This window comes from Panulirus ornatus, chromosome 12, assembly GCF_036320965.1.
Source record: "Panulirus ornatus isolate Po-2019 chromosome 12, ASM3632096v1, whole genome shotgun sequence".
NCBI lineage: Eukaryota > Metazoa > Arthropoda > Malacostraca > Decapoda > Palinuridae > Panulirus > Panulirus ornatus.
The window spans coordinates 51,202,127-51,226,343 of NC_092235.1; positions in this window are offsets into that span (position 1 = coordinate 51,202,127).

Sequence of the window (24,217 nt, forward strand, 5' to 3'; positions counted from 1 at the left end):
ATACAGTTAGCACTGTCACAATAAGTTTAGAATATGGTCAAACAAAAATATTAAAACCGAACATTGACAAAATGAAAATCATTGTGAATACATAATATAAATAACATGTACTCATGGAGGCATGAAAAAATTACATTAACATACAGAACTGACAATTGGGATGACCAACTTATCACATTCCTTTGAAGAACACCTATAAGTTTATAGGAAACGGCGTATGAAGACAAATAGAAATATGTATTATGCTTGCAATATGACAATGTAATGTCAGTAAATAAAGCTTGCGTGATTATTTTGATCTTATAAACTTGAAAGAGATACACAGAGAAAATCAGGTGAATTACTTTGCATTGGTTGGGATAAGTAAGTTGGTTTGAAAATATGTCTTTAATTATTGTGAAATCACATCTGGAATCTCAAAGTCTATTCTCTGGCTTCACTTAGGCGAGATCCACAGGTATTATTCTTTTCTATCTTACTAATGTCTGATCGTCATCCCTGAAAGATTTTGGTGAATCCTATGTAGTTGCCCTTGATACGTCTAAAGCTTCTGACAGGGTGTGGCATCAGGGTCTCATTTCTAGGCTTCTCTCTCTCTTTGGCTTCCATCTCTAGCTTTGCTCAGTCATATCTAGGGTCCTCTCTGACCGATCTATCTCCGTGGTTGTAGGCGGATCAGCCTCTCCCTCATTCTCTATCAAAAGCAGTGTCCATGAAGGTTCTGTCCTGTCTTTTACACTTCTCTTTTTTTTTTATCAAAGATTTCCTTTCCTTTCTTCCACAAATAATCAAATGCACTCATACTCTTGCGACTCAACACTGCATTCCTCTACAATCCCTCAATTCTCCTCTTTTTTCTCTCACTCGATCTACTTCTCGGCTCGGCGCAACTTCCTCAATAAACTTAATTTTGGAAAAGAAAGCTCAGTGGGGCAGACGTTATTTGGTTAAGTTTAATGCATGTAAGACCTAGTTTTTGTCCATCTTACTATCGAAAATTCCTTACAACTTTCCTTTTTCTCTCGACGGTTCTGTAATTCCACCTCTTAACTCTATGAATATACTTGTATTACTGTGACATCCGTAACATACGTGGTTAAACGGTTCATGCATAGTTCTGGTTGTAGGTGTTACAAAAATGAACAGGTGTCTAGGTGTTACAAAGGTAAACAGGTGCCTAGGTGTTACAAAGGTGAACAGGTGTCTCAAAATAAGTATCGTACAAAATGTCTATTTCCAAGTCGAATATATCTGAATGGGGTGTTCTGGTCATTAGTGAAAGTTCCTGTTGGTTGCATCATAAGACTCTACAAAACAATACGACGTTACAATAAATTACATACGGCAACCAAATTTTAACTTCAAAAACTTGCAGAAGCATACAAGACCAAAAGCTAAAATCTTGGGGACTCGATGGATCAAAATGTGCAACCTTATGACAACTTTGAGAAGCAACACTTGATAATCATACTTACTGGAAACTGTACTGAAGCTGTGTGGTCATATTACCTAATATCGCATACAGTCAATATGATCTGTACGTTAATACGACACCACTGTGACGCTAGACAGCGAGGTGTAATACACGTTCATACAAATGAGTAGTTTTATCATTGTCTCTTCCACTGGCACCAGATTTGTTACGAAAACATTATTGGTTGTAATATTAACATAAGAGCTATCCCTAACTCCAGTATCCACTGCTTTTAACCAGTGAAACTGCTGGTACATGTAAACTCTCTACAGACCATACAGAAGATGACGACAACAATGACAACTGGTAATGAAACCTTTCCTATGAGGAAAGATCTAGAAAATCAAATATTCATTTCCTAGAAAGACGTAGAGTATGAGTGATATGATCGAAGTATGCAAGTGGATGAGAGAGCTAAATACAAGGGCAAACAATAATATACTCAAGGAGTATCCACTTCAGAAAGAACTCGCTATAAAGGTTCTAAACTTGATAAAGAAAAAAATTGGTCTCTAAAACAGTTGCTCATCAATGGAATAAGTTACCTAACAAGATAGTCAATGCGAACACTATAGAGTGAAAGTGGATGGGTAAGTGTGAACAGGAGCTGCCTGGTATGGACCAACAGGCCTCGTACGAGAAGTCTCTTTCCATTCTTATGTTCAAATACAACAGATCGTTTCTTCCATACGTTCGCCGATAATGTTTTCCTGACATTTGGACTACCAATGCCTACAGAACTCCCTTGAAAATAAGTTCCCTTTCAGTGGGAAGTGGACGGGGATAGCTCAAGGCCTTCGAACCTACGAACCGACTCCTCAACCATCTTCTACAGAGACTCGGAGATCCTTTTGTCACTCCTTTACAACACTTCCAGTGTGGCACGACCCACCCGGGGGTGTCCTTACCGTGTTCCTCCCTCCTGATCGCCGCTCCGCTCATCTCCCCACTTTGTGTCGATAAATATTATACGTATCCGTAATTCCCTCAACGGCGGGCATTATTACTGTATCCTCCGCTCCCGCCGCTAACATTATGGGTACTGCCCGAGCGATCGTCACGGAAGTAAGAGCCTTAACGAGCTGTGTAATAAGGGTGAGAACTGGTAGCAGGAGTGTTATAGATCATCTGGGATAACCTTGAGGCGGGTGGGTCGTCAATGAATAATCGAGCGGCCGTCAAGGAGCCATAGCGCCAGGTCGTCCATCTTCCATGAGCTGCGAATTGCCTACTGTCCAGGGAGGTCCTGAATTTTGGATGGTGATGAATAACGTCATCTTTATATATAATATTACCCAGTGTTCTCGGGGTCTCTCTCATCCCTCCTACAATGTCCAGCATTCAGTCCACTTCCTTGTGATCACACCCATCTAAAATATCGCAGTCATAATTTGTGATCTTTTCATCAGTTTCGCGCCAACCTCACCCAACCCTTCCACACCTGTAACCGCTCGCGGCTCACCCTTCAATACCCCGCAGCACGTTCAGTCGAGCCATATCGTCTTATTTCTCATATCTCTTTATCTCAGTTACTTCATATCTTCACTCTCTCGTCCCATCACTAACACCACTTCCAAATCCTTTTACTTCCACTGATGCTGCCTCCCTGTTCTCTCTCACTTTTCCTCTTCCCTCGTCTGGTTCTTAATCCATCTATGATCAAACTTTTTTTCTCTGATCTTTCTCTCATCCTTCCAATCCCACCTGGGTCTGAACTTACGTCTATTTTCCCTACCTCCAATATCCTTCAAATTTTCGTTTTCTTTCCCAATCATAATTGTATTTTCAGGACAAATGATCTTCCAATGTTCTTTCACTGTTCATAACCGTTTAAGTAGAAAGTGATGAAAGAACAAATGAGAGGTCGATGTCTTTCCTGTTATCAGACGGGTCTCAGTGTTCATTTGATGCTAATTTCATTTCTCATCACCTTTAACGAAAACACTGAACGCTGCAGACACATTCTGATCAACGATATGAAAATCAAACATCTTTCCTCAGTCTTAACGAGGACACAATGCTTATATACCTGGAGACCTACTTTGGTCTCGTGCGAATCATTTTTTCCCAAATTCATTCGAAGTTTGTAGTTCTCGAGTGTTTATTCTTTTTCACAAACATGCGCACGTTTCTTGATCTTCCTTTGAATATATAACGGAAGTCTGGCAAACAGCTTCTCAATACACACACACACACACACATATATATATAATCTTTATATATCTATTTTACTTAATCGCTGTTTCTAAGGTCAGCGAGGTAGCGCAAAAAAACACGAAAATGGCTCAAGACCTCACACACACACACACACACACACACACACACACACACACACACACATATATATATATATATATATTGGAAAGGATCACAATTTTGCACGTGATCAAGATATTCCCCGTGGACTCTTAGGAATATATATAATCATATATATATATATATATATATATATATATATATATATATATATATATTTTTTTTTTTTTTTTTTTTCTTTGTCGCTGTCTCCCGCGTTTGCGAGGCAGCGCAAGGAAACAGACGAAAGAAATGACCCAACCCACCCCCATACACATGTATATACATACGTCCACACACGCAAATATACATACCTACACAGCTTTCCATGGTCTACCCCAGACGCTTCACATGCCCTGATTCAATCCACTGACAGCACGTCAACCCCGGTGTACCACATCGATCCAATTCACTCTATTCCTTGCCCTACTTTCACCCTCCTGCATGTTCAGGCCCCGATCACACAAAATCTTTTTCACTCCATCTTTCCACCTCCAGTTTGGTCTCCCACTTCTCCTCGTTCCCTCCACCTCCGACACATATATCCTCTTTGTCAATCTTTCCTAACTCATTCTCTCCATGTGCCCAAACCATTTCAAAACACCCTCTTCTGCTCTCTCAACCACGCTCTTTTTATTTCCAAACATCTCTCTTACCCTTACGTTACTTACTCGATCAAACCACCTCACACCACACATTGTCCTCAAACATCTCATTTCCAGCACATCCATCCTCCTGCGCACAACTCTATCCATAGCCCACGCCTCGCAATCATACAACATTGTTGGAACCACTATTCCCTCAAACATACCCATTTTTGCTTTCCGAGATAATGTTCTCGGCTTCCACACATTCTTCAAGGCTCCCAGGATTTTCGCCCCCTCCCCCACTCTATGATCCACTTCCGCTTCCATGGTTCCATCCGCTGCCAGATCCACTCCCAGATATCTAAAACACTTTACTTCCTCCAGTTTTTCTCCATTCAAACTTACCTCCCAATTGACTTGATCCTCACCCCTACTGCACCTAATTACCTTGCTCTTATTCACATTTACTCTTAACTTTCTTCTTTCACACACTTTACCAAACTCAGTCACCAGCTTCTGCAGTTTCTCACATGAATCAGCCACCAGCGCTGTATCATCAGCGAACAACAACTGACTCACTTCCCAAGCTCTCTCATCCCCAACAGACTTCATACTTGCCCCTCTTTCCAAAACTCTTGCATTCACCTCCCTAACAACCCCATCCATAAACAAATTAAACATATATATATATATATATATATATATATATATATATATATATATATATATATATATATATATATATATATAGATATTCCTAAGAGTCCACGGGGAAAATGAAACACGATTAGTTCCCAAGTGCACTTTCGTGTAATAATCACATCATCAGGGGAGACACAAGAGAGAAATATAAGTCAGTTGATATACAACGATGAGACGAAGCTAGGACGCCATTTGGTAAACATGCGATTGTCTTGTTTGATAAACAGTGAACACGTTGAAATCTTTGGTTTACAAAAACATTTCTGAACACGAAAAACAACAATCTGAAAGGCGAGTAAAATCGACCAGACTATAAATTATTTGTAAGGGACAGAGACGGTCGAGGAGGAGGCGGAACTGCACTGTATGTAAAATCTTACCTAAACTCCATCGAAATTCAGACTACAACATTTGCTGCTGTAGAGCACTTGTGTATTCAGATTAGCACAGAATCTTGTAAACGTTACATAGACGCCCTGGTCAGCCAGCAGATATTGACACTGTCGTGTACGAGAGATTACAACTGACCAATACAGGATAAACTCGGTCATTCTGGGGATCTTAATCGAGAAATCAACTGACAAACAATCTCAGGTGTAGAAAGTGAATATGTTAGACTTATCAACTTTGTCGACAACAATTTTCTCTACCAAACCGCCACTCAGCCGATGAGGAAAGGTAATCGCCTTGACTTAGTTCTTACATCCCAGGAGTTGTTAGTAACTAATACCCATGTTGGAGAACATTTAGGTACTTGTGACCATAACATGGTTAGGTTCGACGTAAATATCAAAACCGTCTTCCCTACAACCAGTACTATCATCCTTGACTTTAAAAGAGCCAATTTTCATGGGTTGCGCGACGCATTAAGGGGTCTCACCCTTGTTAGTCATGTCCAGAGGGATTGTGGGCCAAGGTTAAGCTTTAGTTTATGCACTAACAACACACGTTCATTTCCATGCTCGATAGAAACAACATAACGAACAACAAGCTTGAATGGCATTCACCAGATACAGAAAAAGCTATACGGCGCGGAAATAAACTCTATAAGCTTAAGAAAACAGACACAGACCTAAACAATGCAAAGGTACATAACAAAATTAGGAGAGGCGTGAAAAGACTTATCAAAAAATCCAAGATAGAGTACGAAGTGAGTATTACTAGAGATAGCAATAGAAGTCCTAAAAGATCTTACAGATATATCAATAATGAGATACAGGTAAGGAGTGATATTGGACCCTCAGTAAATGAGGATGGGGAACCCATTGTGGATGATAAAAGCATAGCAACAACCCTGAACAAGTTATCTAGTTCTGTTTTCACACAAGAAAGCAGCGACATGAACTTTGAGGCAGTGATAAATAGCACACACGCGATAAATAGCTCTCGCACGATACCAGAATTTACTGTCACTGTTAGCGAAGTACCAACACAGATAAGTTGAAGACCAATAAAAGACCAGGTCCTGATCGCTTTTATCCACGAGTAATCAAAAACGTCAAACACGAAATCGCCAGACCGTTAACCCAGATTTCCAATAAATCTTTCCAGGATGGGATAATCCCGCAGGACTGGAGAGTGGCAGGCGTCACTCTTATACACAGAAAAGCGAAGCCGCGAATTACCCAGTAATCAACTTCCTATTAGCCTAACATCAATCATATGTAAACTTCTGGAGTCGATTATTAGAGATAAAATATTAGCCTACCCGGAACAACAAAGTCTGATCAATAATACAAGAAAAGGTTCTAGAAGGCACAGAACATATGTACCTTACAAACCTCCTCGAATTCTATCATGAATCATTCAACACCCACGATGAAGAAAAAAAGAAATCATATTACTGGACTTCCATAAAGCATTCGGCAAGTCCCCCATGTTAAACTGATGCATAAAGTCCGGGACTTGTGGTTTTACTGGTTGCATAGGAAACTGGATAGAAGCCTGGTTACGCGATAGGAAGTAGTGGGGTCCCCCAGGGATCCTTACTTGGGCCTACCCTATTCATCATTTATATTAAGTATATTGACGTAAGTCTGCATTATCTAGTGTCCACATATACAAATGGCACAAACATCGGCAGTGCCAAATCTTAACTTGAGGAAAATAGGCTAAGATCACAAGAGAATCTAGATAAAATCGCTGAATGGTCTGGAAAAGGGCAAAAGTCATTTAACGTCTCTAAATGTCAGCTGTTACAAGTGGGAAACCTCGACAATAGATTCGATTGTGAGCTGATCAGACACAAGATAAAAGGACATCCCTAGTGTGAAAGATCTACGGGTGACTGTCTCCAACAACTTCAAATTCTCCCAGCATTGTAATAAAGCTGCCATAAAAGCAAATAGGATGTTAAGCTTTTTAACAGATACATTAGTGATATTGCCACTATACCTAAGTCTAGTGTGACCACACCTCGAATATGCAGTACAGTTATGGCAACCCCCACTTAAGCAAGGATATTCTTAAGCTAGAGACTTCTCCCAGACCAATCAACAGAATGCTTCAAAATACTCAAAAGATACAACGATGTCGATATTAATTTATTTTTTTACAGTAGCGCCACCATTACCACCGAGAGAAAAATGAACGAAAAATTTTGAGGTCACCGAGTTAATCGGGACAGTAAGAAATATTTCCTTACCAACTACATTATTGATGCGTGGAATAAAGCTCCCAGAAAATGGTTTTCAGACCAACATCCACCAAATCTTTAAAAGTAGGCTTGATCATCACTTGTCGCTCTGCGGCACTGAACTGTTCATCTAATCAATCATCATAAGGTAGTTGTATATCATGCTAACTTCTCAACCACCGATCTCTCCTTGGTCATGCTATGGCAACATACCTACAATGAGTAACCTATGTTACCTGCTTTGTGAGAGTAGGTTAAGTATTATCGTAAAATTCTTCAACATCAGGAAAAACATAGACGTGGTAAGTCAAGAGGCTGGAGCTCAAGTTTATATAAACCTCAGTATTGTCTTTATAACAAAAAGTGAGGAGATGCTTGTCGTGGGTGATGGGATGCATGACATATTCGTGTTCATTCTACCTTATGATTTTCCCATAAGAATTTCCATCAGACATATCAATCTTGCAAGTTATTTTTTCTTCTACCTGTTTTCCGTCCGGCGTGTTGCCGGAGGGAGTGGAGGGCGGGGAGAGAGAGCCTTTGCTCTGGTATCCTTTCCTGCGACTGCTTGTAAAGGACTGCATTTCATTTCAAGTAGTGTTCAAGCCGGACCACCTCGCTTGAATCTTGGGTTTCTGCGGTCTGTGCATCTACGTAACTCTCTCTCTCTCTCTCTCTCTCTCTCTCTCTCTCTCTCTCTCTCTCTCTCTCTCTCTCTCTCTCTCTCTCTCTCTCTCTCTCTCTCTCTCTCCCCACATCTTCAATATATGAAAAAAAGCTGAAGTAACTATTTCCTGGGTTAGCTATCAACATTAGAGGAAGATGATCTTTTGATGCCTAATTGCTATGCTCTCCCTAACGAAGCGGCATCGCGAACAAACAACCAGTCGCATTTGCACACAACCACTTACTCTTCATCTTTCATGTGCAATGTACTGCAACCAGTGCCTACCATCCACAGCCAAGGTCCACAGAGTCTTCCATAGAGCAGCTGGACTGCTTCACATGCCGTTGTGGAAGGCTAATCAGGTTGGCTGCACCAATCTCTACTCTATAACGGGATCCAGAGCAGGGATGAGACATCAGCGGTCTATTTAAAATACATATCCGTACACATTTATATCTATACATCGCAAAAAAATCCAAAAATGTAATGCACAATACTACCTACCAGCGCAGCGGCAAATACATTAGATAAATTATTACAATAACCAGAGAAGTAGGAAGCTGAGGCCATGACAGGCGACCAGAGCAGCCAGTGGAGCAGGTCGCCCCCAGGTCCTGCTTCACACTCACTCTCCCTGATTGGCTCTCACTGCCAGCCATTAACACACTTTTTCAAATCCAGAAGGTTGAACTGTGTAGTGACAAGGGTACGTGCTCACAGCTGTCCATCAGAAGGACTGCAAGCCGTGGTAGGGACAATCCTTCCACCCTCGTCCTCCCGCCGCTCCAGGCCGGCAGTAATAAATATCACAAATGATTAATATCGCTCCACAGGCAGCCCCAGAACTCTGCCATCTACTCCTGCTTAGCGACCCCTCATCGGCTGACAATTATAGCAGGGTAGCTTAATTCCCTCTACATCACTCACCCGCGAGGCATCCATCTCCTCCCACCCTCGCACCCATCAGTCTGCCTCCCGCCCCACACATACAACCCTCGTTATTTCATCTTCATCATTCGCTTCCAATGTCCTATCTCTCTCTCTCTCTCAGGTGTCTAACCATGTTCTTTCGCGCCCTCCCTCAACTGTCTATGTCTTCTCTTTTCCTTAACCGTCTTCCGCAACCACTTCTGTCCTTTGCCTGTCTTCCTCTCTCCCTCAACTGTCTATAGTGTCTCCCTCTCCCCTCAGCTACCTATCACGTCCCTTCCTCAACTGTGTTCCTGTCTTTCTCTTTCTTAACCATGGGCTTCACTTCCCTCAACTGTCGGTATATTTTCTCCCTCAAATGTCTACCATGTACCTTCCTTGAACTGTCAGTTACTTCACTTCTCTCTTCACCTGGCTATCATATCCTCTCTCTCCCTCAAACGCATCTTTCCTACTTCCATTAACCATCCACCATACCTCCTTCAGATGTCTACCAAGCCACCTCCCTCCCTTAACCTATCAATGTGTCCCTTGTCTTTCCCAACTGTCTAACACGTCACAAGTCTCTTTCAACGGTCCCTCCCTATCTACCTCAACTGTCCAACATGTCCCTTCCTCCTTTACTCCCTCACCTGTTCCTCCATGTCCTCCTCCTCCTCCTCCTCCTCATGCAGAGTGTCCATCATGTCCCCGCCTTCAATTATGTACCATAATCCCAACACCCTCATCTATCTCGCATATCTGTCCCCACCTCTGCTCCGTCCCTGTACCTGCGCATCTTCCCTCCTGTCCCTCCACTCCCCCTCCCCAGCAACCCTTCTCTCGGCCCCTGGGTGGCGCTACCCTCCGCTATCCCAGCTGACCAGAGCAGGTGAGTCCAACTTGGCACGGTGGTCAGGTAGGGTAATGGACAGGTATGAATTCTTCAGTAGCGAGGAGGGTGCGAGATTCTCCTGGGGCCAGGGCCACTTGGCACTCTCTGGCACAGCTCATCTTGTGGCCCACTGTCACTGCCACTCTCACAGTTAGCACCTCTAAATATTTGATGCTGGGAGTGTGATTTCGCGAATACTGTTGGTGGTAAAATGAAACGGCGTGAGAGAGTGATGGATCAACGTATTAAGCAGAGAGCTGGTTAGTGATACGAGTGGTGTGTGTGTGTGTGTGTGTGTGTGTGTGTGTGTGTGTGTGTGATCACTGTGAATGTTACGGAGAGAGAGAGTTTTACACTTGCGTTGCCCTGTCTCTTAACTCTGTCTTTATGTACCTTATATATATATATATATATATATATATATATATATATATATATATATATATATATATATATATATATATATATTTTTTTTTTTTTTTTTTTTTTTTTTTCATACTATTCGGCACTTCCCGCATCAGCGAGGTAGCGTTGAGAACAGAGGACTGGGAACCTGAGGGAATATCCTCACCTGGGCCCCTTCTCTGTTCCCTCTTTTGGAAAATTAAAAAAAAAAGTGAGAGGGGAGGATTTCCAGCCCCCCGCTCCCTCCCCTTTTAGTCGCCTTCTACGACACGCAGGGAATACGTGGGAAGTATTCTTTCTCCCCTATCCCCAGGGATAATATATATATATATATATATATATATATATATATATATATATATATATACATATATATATATATATATATATATATATATATATATATATATATATATATATATATATATATATATATATATATATATATATATATAAAAACACACACACACACACACACACACACACAAGCACACACACACACACACACACACACACACACACACACACTCACACATGTATATATATATATATATATATATATATATATATATATATATATATATGTTGAGACCGTAACATGTGTGTGTCTGTCATGGAATGGACCATCGAGCATCCCGGTAAATGCAAGTCGACGGTATAGTCAGATCATCGTGTGTCAAGACATCATATAAAGGATGTGTTTGGTGGCATGCATGCCTTTGAAGCCCTTGGAGACACGGGATAATTAGGAGCAGGCCAAGAGATCCCAGGAGACTCGACGCTGCGTTCGAATCTGTGGACAACGGCCGGGCTCAGAACGTCTTCGATGTGGCCCGGGCTATCGTGCCAGCCTATGCGGCACTTCAGCAACCCGGAATTATTCCCTGAAACAACGCTTGGAAGGAGGCAGAAGTGATATTGTGACAGTGATTGTGTCAGCGTCGCGTCGCCTCGCCGCAGTGTATCGAGACAGACTTCCCCAGAACTTTTTAAAGGGGAAGTAAATGTTTATAGTTCTGTTACTGGAGTGATAGTTTTCATGCATGGTGTTTTGACAAGAAAATAGTGAAGTTGGAGAAAAATGTAGCTTAGACATTGAAGCTTATTGATTCAGTGGTGAAATTGATGAGAACTGCTATTGACGTTTGTGTGAATACATTGTACATTTCCTTTTCCATAGCCAGAGGTTGAACCATTATGTGACGTTCATTTTTTCATTCATTTCAAGCTAAAATTTTGTTTTCTAAATTGTTTCTTACATTTTTCATATGTATATATATGTGTGTGTGTGTGTGTGTGTGTGTGTGTGTGTGTGCGTGTGTGTGTGTGTGTGTGTGTATATATATATGTATATTATCCCTGGGGATAGGGGTGAAAGAATACTTCCCACGTATTCCTCGCGTGTCGTAGAAAGCGACTAGAGGGGACGGGAGCGGGGGGCCGGAAATCCTCCCCTCCTTGTATTAACTTTCTAAAATGGGAAACAGAAGAAGGAGTCACGCGGGGAGTGCTCATCCTCCTCGAAGGCTCAGAGTGGGGTGCCTAAATGTGTGTGGATGTAACCAAGATGTGAAAAAAGGAGAGATAGGTAGTATGTTTGAGGAAAGGAACCTGGATATTTTGGCTCTGAGTGAAACGAAGCTCAAGGGTAAAGGGGAAGAGTGGTTTGGAAATGTCTGGGGAGTGAAGTCAGGGGTTAGTGAGAGGACAAGAGCAAGGGAAGGAGTAGCAATACTCCTGAAACAGGAGTTGTGGGAGTATGTGATAGAATGTAAGAAAGTAAATTCTCGATTAATATGGGTAAAATTGAAAGTTGATGGAGAGAGGTGGGTGATTATTGGTGCATATGCACCTGGGCATGAGAAGAAGGATCATGAGAGGCAAGTGTTTTGGGAGCAGCTAAATGAGTGTGTTAGCGGTTTTGATGCACGAGACCGGGTTATAGTGATGGGTGATTTGAATGCAAAGGTGAGTAATGTGACAGTTGAGGGAATAATTGGTATGCATGGGGTGTTCAGTGTTGTAAATGGAAATGGTGAAGAGCTTGTAGATTTATGTGCTGAAAAAGGACTGATGATTGGGAATACCTGGTTTAAAAAGCGAGATATACATAAGTATACTTATGTAAGTAGGAGAGATGGCCAGAGAGCGTTATTGGATTACGTGTTAATTGAAAGGCGTGCGAAAGAGAGACTTTTGGATGTCAATGTGCTGAGAGGTGCAACGGGAGGGATGTCTGATCATTATCTTGTGGAGGCTAAGGTGAAGATTAGTATGGGTTTTCAGAAAAGAAGAGTGAATGTTGGGGTGAAGAAGGTGGTGAGAGTAAGTGAGCTTGGGAAGGAGACCTGTGTGAGGAAGTATCAGGAGAGACTGTGTACAGAATGGAAAAAGGTGAGAACAATGGAAGTAAGAGGAGTGGGGGAGGAATGGGATGTATTTAGGGAATCAGTGATGGATTGCGCAAAAGATGCTTGTGGCATGAGAAGAGTGGGAGGTGGGCTGTTTAGAAAGGGTAGTGAGTGGTGGGATGAAGAAGTAAGAGTATTAGTGAAAGAGAAGAGAGAGGCATTTGGACGATTTTTGCAGGGAAAAAATGCAATTGAGTGGGAGAAGTATAAAAGAAAGAGACAGGAGGTCAAGAGAAAGGTGCAAGAGGTGAAAAAAAGGGCAAATGAGAGTTGGGGTGAGAGACTATCAGTAAATTTTAGGGAGAATAAAAAGATGTTCTGGAAGGAGGTAAGTAGGGTGCGTGGGACAAGGGAGCAAATGGGAACTTCAGTGAAGGGCGTAAATGGGGAGGTGATAACAAGTAGTGGTGATGTGAGAAGGAGATGGAATGAGTATTTTGAAGGTTTGTTGAATGTGTCTGATGACAGAGTGGCAGATATAGGGTGTTTGGGTCGAGGTGGTGTGCAAAGTGAGAGGGTTAGGGAAAATGATTTGGTAAACAGAGAAGAGGTAGTAAAAGCTTTGCGGAAGATGAAAGCCGGCAAGGCAGCAGGTTTGGATGGTATTGCAGTGGAATTTATTAAAAAAGGGGGTGACTGTATTGTTGACTGGTTGGTAAGGTTATTTAATGTATGTATGACTCATGGTGAGGTGCCTGAGGATTGGCGGAATGCGTGCATAGTGCCATTGTACAAAGGCAAAGGGGATAAGAGTGAGTGCTCAAATTACAGAGGTATAAGTTTGTTGAGTATTCCTGGTAAATTATATGGGAGGGTATTGATTGAGAGGGTGAAGGCATGTACAGAGCATCAGATTGGGGAAGAGCAGTGTGGTTTCAGAAGTGGTAGAGGATGTGTGGATCAGGTGTTTGCTTTGAAGAATGTATGTGAGAAATACTTAGAAAAGCAAATGGATTTGTATGTAGCATTTATGGATCTGGAGAAGGCATATGATAGAGTTGATAGAGATGCTCTGTGGAAGGTATTAAGAATATATGGTGTGGGAGGCAAGTTGTTAGAAGCAGTGAAAAGTTTTTATCGAGGATGTAAGGCGTGTGTACGTGTAGGAAGAGAGGAAAGTGATTGGTTCTCAGTGAATGTAGGTTTGCGGCAGGGGTGTGTGATGTCTCCATGGTTGTTTAATTTGTTTATGGATGGGGTTGTTAGGGAGGTAAATGCAAGAGTCTTGGAAAGAGGGGCAAGTATGAAGTCTGTTGGGGATGAGAGAGCTTGGGAAGTGAGTCAGTTGTTGTTCGCTGATGATACAGCGCTGGTGGCGGATTCATGTGAGAAACTGCAGAAGCTGGTGACTGAGTTTGGTAAAGTGTGTGGAAGAAGAAAGTTAAGAGTAAATGTGAATAAGAGCAAGGTTATTAGGTACAGTAGGGTTGAGGGTCAAGTCAATTGGGAGGTGAGTTTGAATGGAGAAAAACTGGAGGAAGTGAAGTGTTTTAGATATCTGGGAGTGGATCTGTCAGCGGATGGAACCATGGAAGCGGAAGTGGATCATAGGGTGGGGGAGGGGGCGAAAATTTTGGGAGCCTTGAAAAATGTGTGGAAGTCGAGAACATTATCCCGGAAAGCAAAGGTGGGTATGTTTGAGGGAATAGTGGTTCCAACAATGTTGTATGGTTGCGAGGCGTGGGCTATGGATAGAGTTGTGCGCAGGAGGATGGATGTGCTGGAAATGAGATGTTTGAGGACAATGTGTGGTGTGAGGTGGTTTGATCGAGTAAGTAACGTAAGGGTAAGAGAGATGTGTGGAAATAAAAAGAGCGTGGTTGAGAGAGCAGAAGAGGGTGTTTTGAAATGGTTTGGGCACATGGAGAGAATGAGTGAGGAAAGATTGACCAAGAGGATATATGTGTCGGAGGTGAAGGGAACGAGGAGAAGAGGGAGACCAAATTGGAGGTGGAAAGATGGAGTGAAAAGGATTTTGTGTGATCGGGGCCTGAACATGCAGGAGGGTGAAAGGAGGGCAAGGAATAGAGTGAATTGGAGCGGTGTGGTATACAGGGGTTGACGTGCTGTCAGTGGATTGAATCAGGGCATGTGGAGCGTCCGGGGTGGGCCGTGGAGGGCTGTGTGGGTATGTATATTTGCGTGTGTGGACGTGTGTGTGTACATGTGTATGGGGGGGGTTGGGCCATTTCTTTCGTCTGTTTCCTTGCGCTACCTCGCAAACGCGGGAGACAGCGACAAAGTATAAAAAAAAAAAAAAAAAAAAATATATATATATATACACACACACACACAAACACACACACACACATCAACCTAAGCCAGATTCCCGTTTACTGATCAGCCGCTATGGGAAGATGAAAACCTGGGTTGAGTGTGGGACAACTGCCGAGTCCAAGATTAGAACCCGTGTGTGTGTGTGTGTGTGTGTGTGTGTGTGTACTTGTAATTTGTGTTTTTACGGTACGGATGAGAAAATACACTCATGAGGCCTCCGCCCCCCGAATAATATCTATCATACAACCTCATAATCTACTACATGGTCTACATTCACCATTCCATCACTAAACCTTTTCCATTCATCCGTTACTCTCATACTATAAAAGTACTTCTCTATATTTTCTCTAACAGGTTTCTTGCTTAATATAATATGCTGGCCTTTGGTTGTCCTATCCTTCCATCCTTTAAAAACTTATGGTTGTGGTCAAGTCACCCTTTACTCTTTTAATTCTGCATGATATTCAAATTTAAGGGCTCTAAACTTTCCTTGTAACTCGACTTTCTTAATTCTGATACCATCCGTGTTACCCTTCTTCATCTAGATCTTCTCTATTAGTTCCTTGTACTTATCGAAGTGCCTTGACCAAACGCGAGAAATTTATTCTAGTTTTGGCTTAATTTTGGATGTGAATAGTTTTGAGCTGCTGAAGCCTTTCGAAAAAGGTACTAAGTAGAGTAAGTATGAAAAATGAATAATGAATAAATAAGTACACACAAGTGAATATATATATATATATATATATATATATATATATATATATATATATATATATATATATATATATATATATATATATACATATAATTTGTTTATGGATGGGGTTGTTAGGGAGGTAAATGCAAGAGTCTTGGAAAGAGGGGCAAGTATGAAGTCTGTTGGGGATGAGAGAGCTTGGGAAGTGAGTCAGTTGTTGTTCGCTGATGATACAGCGCTGGTGGCGGATTCATGTGAGAAACTGCAGAAGCTGGTGACGGAGTTTGGTAAAGTGTGTGGAAGAAGAAAGTTAAGAGTAAATGTGAATAAGAGCAAGGTTATTAGGTACAGTAGGGTTGAGGGTCAAGTCAATTGGGAGGTGAGTTTGAATGGTGAAAAACTGGAGGAAGTGAAGTGTTTTAGATATCTGGGAGTGGATCTGTCAGCGGATGGAACCATGGAAGCGGAAGTGGATCATAGGGTGGGGGAGGGGGCGAAAATTTTGGGAGCCTTGAAAAATGTGTGGAAGTCGAGAACATTATCCCGGAAAGCAAAAATGGGTATGTTTGAAGGAATAGTAGTTCCAACAATGTTGTATGGTTGCGAGGCGTGGGCTATGGATAGAGTTGTGCGCAGGAGGATGGATGTGCTGGAAATGAGATGTTTGAGGACAATGTGTGGTGTGAGGTGGTTTGATCGAGTAAGTAACGTAAGGGTAAGAGAGATGTGTGGAAATAAAAAGAGCGTGTTTGAGAGAGCAGAAGAGGGTGTTTTGAAATGGTTTGGGCACATGGAGAGAATGAGTGAGGAAAGATTGACCAAGAGGATATATGTGTCGGAGGTGGAGGGAACGAGGAGAAGAGGGAGACCAAATTGGAGGTGGAAAGATGGAGTGAAAAGGATTTTGTGTGATCGGGGCCTGAACATGCAGGAGGGTGAAAGGAGGGCAAGGAATAGAGTGAATTGGAGCGATGTGGTATACAGGGGTTGACGTGCTGTCAGTGGATTGAATCAAGGCATGTGAAGCGTCCGGGGTAAACCATGGAAAGCTGTGTAGGTATGTACATTTCCGTGTGTGGACGTGTGTATGTACATGTGTATGGGGGGGGTTGGGCCATTTCTTTCGTCTGTTTCCTTGCGCTACCTCGCAAACGCGGGAGACAGCGACAAAGTCTAAAAAAAAAAAAAAAAAAAATATATATATATATATATTCGCTGTTTCCCACGAAGCGAGATAGCTCCAGGAACTAACGAAGAAACGGCCTCGTTTGCTCACATCATCTCTGGCTGTTACACATAATGCACTGAAACTAGAATCCCATTTACCTATAGCCTACCACCACAGACCTTTCCTTGGTTTCCCCCGATCGCTTCATATGTCCTGGACCAGCACGTCGCCCCGTGTTAAACCGCATCGCTCCAGTCGCTCTATCCCATGCATGACTCATAACCCTCTGCATGTTAGGCCCAGAAACCACACCTTGTCCCCTAACTCCCATGAATTCATTCATGCCACCCATAGTCTTGACTCCGTCATTTCGGCTAAGCTTGATCTTTCTACGCGCTTTCCACCAGTCATGTCTAAAGCCGATGGACATCCAGTTTCGACGGTGTTCTCACCGTTGACAAAAGCATCCGCGATAATTCCATGACACCGACACTGGGCGATGTGGCTCATACCCACACACGCAAAAAGGGTGGGTGCGTCTGCAACACTTACCCTAAAATGTCTTGATCCTTCTTGTTCCATGGTTGGGGGCTTGTGCGGAGGTCTATGTGTTGTACAGAGGTACCAGTATGTATGCATTATACGAGCTGTACAGAGGTACCAGTATGTATGCATTATACGAGCTGTACAGAGGTACCAGTATGTATGCATTATACGAGCTGTACAGAGGTACCAGTATGTATGCATTATACGAGCTGTACAGAGGTACCAGTTTGTATGCATTATACGAGCACTTCCAGCTCACTACAAACAGGCCCTCAATGAGGTAGGGCACATACTCCCCTATCTTATGTTTACTCTTCATTGTTCAATGTAATTTTCAGAAAACCACTCAAAGGGGAATCGTCGAGAAGTGACCGACCGTAAATCTAGCGACTCTAGGCCACGAACCTTGTAGAGTCCCGTGACAAGAGATCAAGAACAGTTGTGGCTTTGCAATAGGTCTTCAAAGGGATGCGTCCAGAGGTGCCAAACACTTCAGCAGATGATACATTAACGTGTGCTTTAAAAGTATTCTATCTACAGTGCCAGGTGGGGGTCACATAGGCAATACCAACCACACTGTAAAAAAGGTAGTATGACCAATTAGTGTGACTATATTACGGTCAGCATAATCATACACGAACGGAGTCACATTACTAAAGTAGTAAGATGGTTCTACACTTGAAATCATGGCATATTCTAATCGCTGTAGTTCTTTATAAAAATCATCTGAAAGATTAAAACTCCTCAAAATGTCAGTGAGTTTGCGTGAAACATACATACGTTGAATGTACACAGCTACTGCAAACAGAAGTGGTGAAAAGAATGACTTGGGTCTACATGCGAAAGAATCAGGTCTACATGCGGATATTACGACGGGCTACATTTGTCTATCTCACGCTGACGCTCGCGAAACTTTTACCCTTTCTGTAAAACAGAATGTGTATGAAACACTTCAGGGGAACTGGGTTGCAGAGGACTTACAATTTCTGTCAGTTCTACTGTGAAATCTTCCTCACAGTCATGATCTCGTGATCGGATATAAGTAAGTATGGTTGAAGCTTCCATATCAAGATATCTATCATCGCTCACATCAGGTGCGCTACCAGAGAGGTTCCAGCGTACATCATGAAAACTAAAGAGGTTCGATCTTCCAATGATACTTGTTATTGTCGTGTCGTTTCCATAATGTTTCGGAAGTTTCATTGTAAGAAATTTCATCGAGTATTCCTCTCGTACGTTCAATAAATTCTCCATGATTTCTGAAAGTTCTGTTAATGAACACTGACACGAATCTTTCTCATCTATGAGTGTAAGATGTTTCTAAAAGTTTCAGACTGCGCCTCATCAGTCGGCCGTCCAACTGAGTCCATTTTCTGGAAGGTGTATTTCCAGCTAAACATTATTTGTATCGAGGTCGTCTTTCTCTCTGTCCCATCTTCATTACCCTCACATTTAGTCGAGATGAATTTCATCAACCATGTATCAGACCAACTTCGGAATCTGTCAAGGTTCCTTTACAAAGTTGGTGCAATCTTCATCAATTATGACCTTATCAACAACCACCAATATATTCAGGTATGAGTCCACTCCTCCTGTTAAGTAATTTACATAAATCAAGAAAAACAACAGTCCTAGGACTGTGCCCTGTGGTATGCCACTGGTAGCGATCCTAACTCATCTGAAGGCTTCTCAGCTACGCGTCCTGTTTCTTTCCACTTAGGTAATGTTATATATATTGGGAGTCTCTTGTTCCCTCCTGACGGTCCAGCTTCCTTATCAACCTCCTACGTGGTACAGCGCCAAGTGCTTTTTGGAAGTCTAGATTCTCAAAATCCGTCCAACCATCACTTCTGTCTAAAATGGAGCTCACTCTCCCTCAAACACAAGAAAAACAACAAAAAAAGACAAAAGATATTTGTTACACATGACCTCCTTTCCCTAAAATCAAGCTGTGTGTGTGTGTGTGTGTGTGTGTGTGTGTGTGTGTTCTTCATATCCTTTAGCCATAGGGAGGATATCAGGAGAAAAAGGTCATTCGCTGGTTCCATAGAGTAGAGGTGCACCTTGAACCTCCCGTGGGTTTGTGCTGCCGTGCAGCGGTGGAGACAGGCTGGGTGCAGGCGAGGCTAACCTTGGTACGGTCAGCAGCCACGGCTGATGCCTCAACTCTGAAGACACTAGGTTTCTGGAGGCTGGGAGAGAGAAACTACTACTCACGACGAGATTCGGGCGAAACCAGAGGTAGCGCGTAGAGTTTACCGCAGGAAAAACTAGGGCTACAAAGTTCGCATCGGCTTATAAAGAGTTAAGTACGAGAGGGAGGGATTGTATATTCGTGGACTAAAAGCCAGCTGCACAAGTGTGGACGAGGAAGAGAGAAAAGACAGCTATATGGGTCAAAGGAGTGGATATTGACAGCCAGTGAAGTGTTGGGTCGTTGCTCAGTCGTAATTTGTCCTCCCGATACCCCAGATGGGTAGTACCGTAATATAACTCTCAGGTTGGTTGATGCCTACCATTTACCTACCATGTATCGCTGTTTCCCGAATTAGCGAGGTAGCGCCAGAAAACAGACGAAGAAAGACCCATCCACTCAATATACACACACACACACACACACGCACACACACACACACACACACACACACACACACACACACACACATATATATATATATATATATATATATATATATATATATATATATATATATATATATATATATATATATATATATATATATATATATATATATATATATATATATATATATATATATATATATATTAGAAAGAATCACAATTTTGAGCGTGATCGTGATTAAGTATATTCCTGAGTCCACGGGGAAAATGAAACACGTAAGTTCCCAAGTGCACTTTCATGTAATAATCTCACCATCAGGGGAGACACAAGAGACAGATATAACAGTCAGCTGATATACAACGAAGAGACGTACCTAGGACGCCATCTGGTAAACAAATGAAAGTGCACTTGGGAACTTATCGTGTTTCATTTTCCCCGTGGACTCATAGGAATATATATATATATATATATATATATATATATATATATATATATATATATATATATATATATATATATATATATAATAGATAGATATATAGATAGATAGATAGATAGATAGAGAGAGAGAGAGAGAGAGAGAGAGAAAGAGAGAGAGAGAGAGAGAGAGAGAGAGAGAGAGAGAGAGAGAGAGAGAGAGAGAGAGAGAGAGAGAGAGAGAGAGAGAGAGAGAGAGAGGTTATCATGAAGTGTTCAGTGCTGGTGATTAGGGTGTGTTGAGTGCGAGTGACACTAATTAGAGGGGTACAGCTCGCTGACAGACGAGAATGGATATTGGATGGGGTAGTCACGAATTAACAGGGTGGGGAAAAAAATATATAAGGATACAGAGAAAAATCCATTTATGAATACATATATCCACTGGGTAAGGGATGAATACTGCAATGATGATGACAGATGAGAATGGTTATTAGAATGGTATTGATTGTGTCAGATGTGTATTATACCTCCAGGCCCAGCAGGAACGAGCCGGGAGAGGGAGGGACTTGGCCTCGGCGGTGTCCCTGGGGACGGATGTCCTCAGAGAGAGAGAGAGAGAGAGAGAGAGAGAGAGAGAGAGAGAGAGAGAGAGAGAGAGAGAGAGAGAGAGAGAGAGAGACCCTGGTGACCTCAACCCATCTTGAGAAGGCTTCCCTGACGTGTCCTATGTTCACTTCCACTAAGATGATCTTCCGTCAGTAGCAACAGACTCCTCCTTATTGCCGTCTGAAGACCCAGCTTCTTTACCAGTCTCGTATATGGTGCAGTGTGATGTCAAATGCTTTCTGGTGATCCACCCAGCAACGGAGGCTACTTTCACTGAAATCGAGGAGCAATGTTACTCATTCTCTCCTTTCCCTAAAAACCGTGTTGTCTCTTACTTGGGTAGTTTTCCCTTTGTAAGTCGTCATCCATTTGCTTTCTGATAATCTTTTCCCATAGCTTTACACCACATTTGACAGGGAGACTGGTTCATTTCATGTGGTTTGTCAAGCGTATCTGCATACATCTTCAGCATATATATGAAGAAAATTCATCAGGATCATGAGATTCATATGGGACAAGACACTTTCGTATTCTGTTGATGTCTTTTCCAGATACTTCAAATGCTTCCTAAGACCTCCTCGTCATTTCATCTCAGTGGTGTTGGGGTTATCGCATCTCCCACTGAAAACACTTTTGACTTTGACATTCAGTTCCTTGCACATCTTTACATCATTCTCTACTGCTCTCCCCTCTCAATCCCTTCGTCAACTACCTGTTCTTTAACGGACATAATACCCTTCATGAAGTAGTAGAACAGTTTTGGAGTGTCGCCTGCCTTGCCTACAAGTCTTGTCAAAGCTGATTCATCTTTTTCTTTTCTTTTCTGTTATATTCGTTTCTTGCTCTCCAACACCTTTTAGATGCTGGCTGGCTTGGGCGTCAGCTGTACCTTCGTCACATCACATCGTTCAGCTTCTTTTTGCGATTGTTGACATCTGTTATTGAGACATGGCTCCTCTTTAAACCTTCTCTTGCATATGAGTCCAAAGGTATCCTATGATCCTACTCCTTCCTTGTAGATTTCACAGAACCTTCCACAACGATAACCTGGCTCACAGATACTGAACTTCATTCCCCATTTTTGTTACCAAAGAAATTGTCGAGTTAGTGTATAATTTTCATGAATACATCTTTTCTTCGGGTCAGGTTTCAATGCTCTTCTCTTCACGTTCTCATTAACCAAATAATCAGCCTTAAGCACTTTTCCCAGTTTATGTATCATACATGATATTTCCAATATCATGCTAATACGTGTGAAGATGAGACTTAATAATGATGGTCTATCAGTCTCTATGACCCTAATGCGCTTAGTGATATAATGATGCGGAAAAATTCTAATTATATACACTAAAGTGTATATAGTAAGACTTGTGTCTTCATGAGTCTAGTTCACCATGAGAATATAAATTACCTCAGTCGATCTCCTGATAATTAAAATCACCCATTGTTAATACTTTACCAACTCTGAGCATTTTATTTTTTTACACTGCTTCATGTGTGTGTGTGTGTGTGTGTGTGTGTGTGTGTGTGTGTGTGTGTGTGTGTGTGTGTGTAAAACAGAAAGTGAAGTTGTAACACCCCATCCCCGTGGGTACCCTGTAACCTGCTGTGTTACCGTTCCTCCACACACTACAGTGCACTGTACGAATCTCCACACTCGCAACACTCCACCAGCATCGGCAGCAACACGGAGTGGGAGACAAGCGCCGCCTTCCACCACCATGGGCGCTCATGAATCATGAAGTTCCACCAGTTTGCAAGAGAGTTTGATGAAAGTCCTCGCATAACATCTGTTGTGGTAAGGGTTCGAATCTCCGTCGGCAGAATGTAATATGAAGTGTGTGGGGAGCATTAGCCGACCGCCTCGCTTACATATTGAAGGACTCCTTTTGGTGGGCAGCTTAAAACTGATAATTTGAGCTCCCAAAAAAATAACGGCCACGCCCGTATGGTTACCAATGTTATCATCAAATGAATATCAGGCTTTCTGATGTATTATGGATCAAAGTTTTGGTTTCCCCTTAGAAAAACAAACCTCACAGCTTGTAAATCATCACTTACCATCCAGAGCTGGTATGAATATTCCTCAAAAAATACGTATCTACCATGAGTAAACTGGCAATGTTGACTGTGAGGCAGGATAACCCGCGCAGCTCAGGATTAACACATAAATATCAATGAGTCGAATTTTCTCGGGTGTAGATGGTGCCAGGATCGATCCGTCGAGCCGGACTTATACCAACACAAGATCTGATGGTCGTAAATAAGGGTCCCTCACCATAGCACAATGGCTTACCGTGGTACAGCTTCTCTCATGGAGACAGTACGGTTCTTGAATGGTGAAGGGAATCATCAGAATCTGATGGCTGCTCTCTGGGTTACCATAAGCCAAGCTTATCCACACAACCCTGTTTGATATACTTTTGGGTCAACATAAGAAGCACGGGGTTCGTTAGTGCTCCTCTACCTTGGTGAGAGTTGCCAGTATTACTAAATCATTTCTTTTTATCATTTTAATGAAAATATACATAACTGTTTTCATCTGAGCAAGGTCAGGGTATCTTCACTCCTAAGAAATGAATTCACAGAACTGAAGAGAAAGGTTCTGAAAAAAAAATGAGATGGACACATGAGCTTGAGGGATCGGAGACTTACAGGAATACAAAAAAGCTGGATTTAACGAAGGTGGCATCAGACTTTTCTGTTCGACGTAGCTGGTGCGATAAAAACAGAATCACCCAACTTGGTTTAGTAGAGGTGTAGTGGACAGAGCCGAGCTACAGGATTAGACTTGACAAAAGTGGGTTCATATTAACAGAGACAAGTTCGGTAAAGCTCTGGTTTGACGAGACTTGCTATGGCAAAGATGAACTTGACAGAAAAGACACTGAGTTAAATGTGTTTGACTGAACGAGAATGGGCCTGTCTGGCTGTCTTCT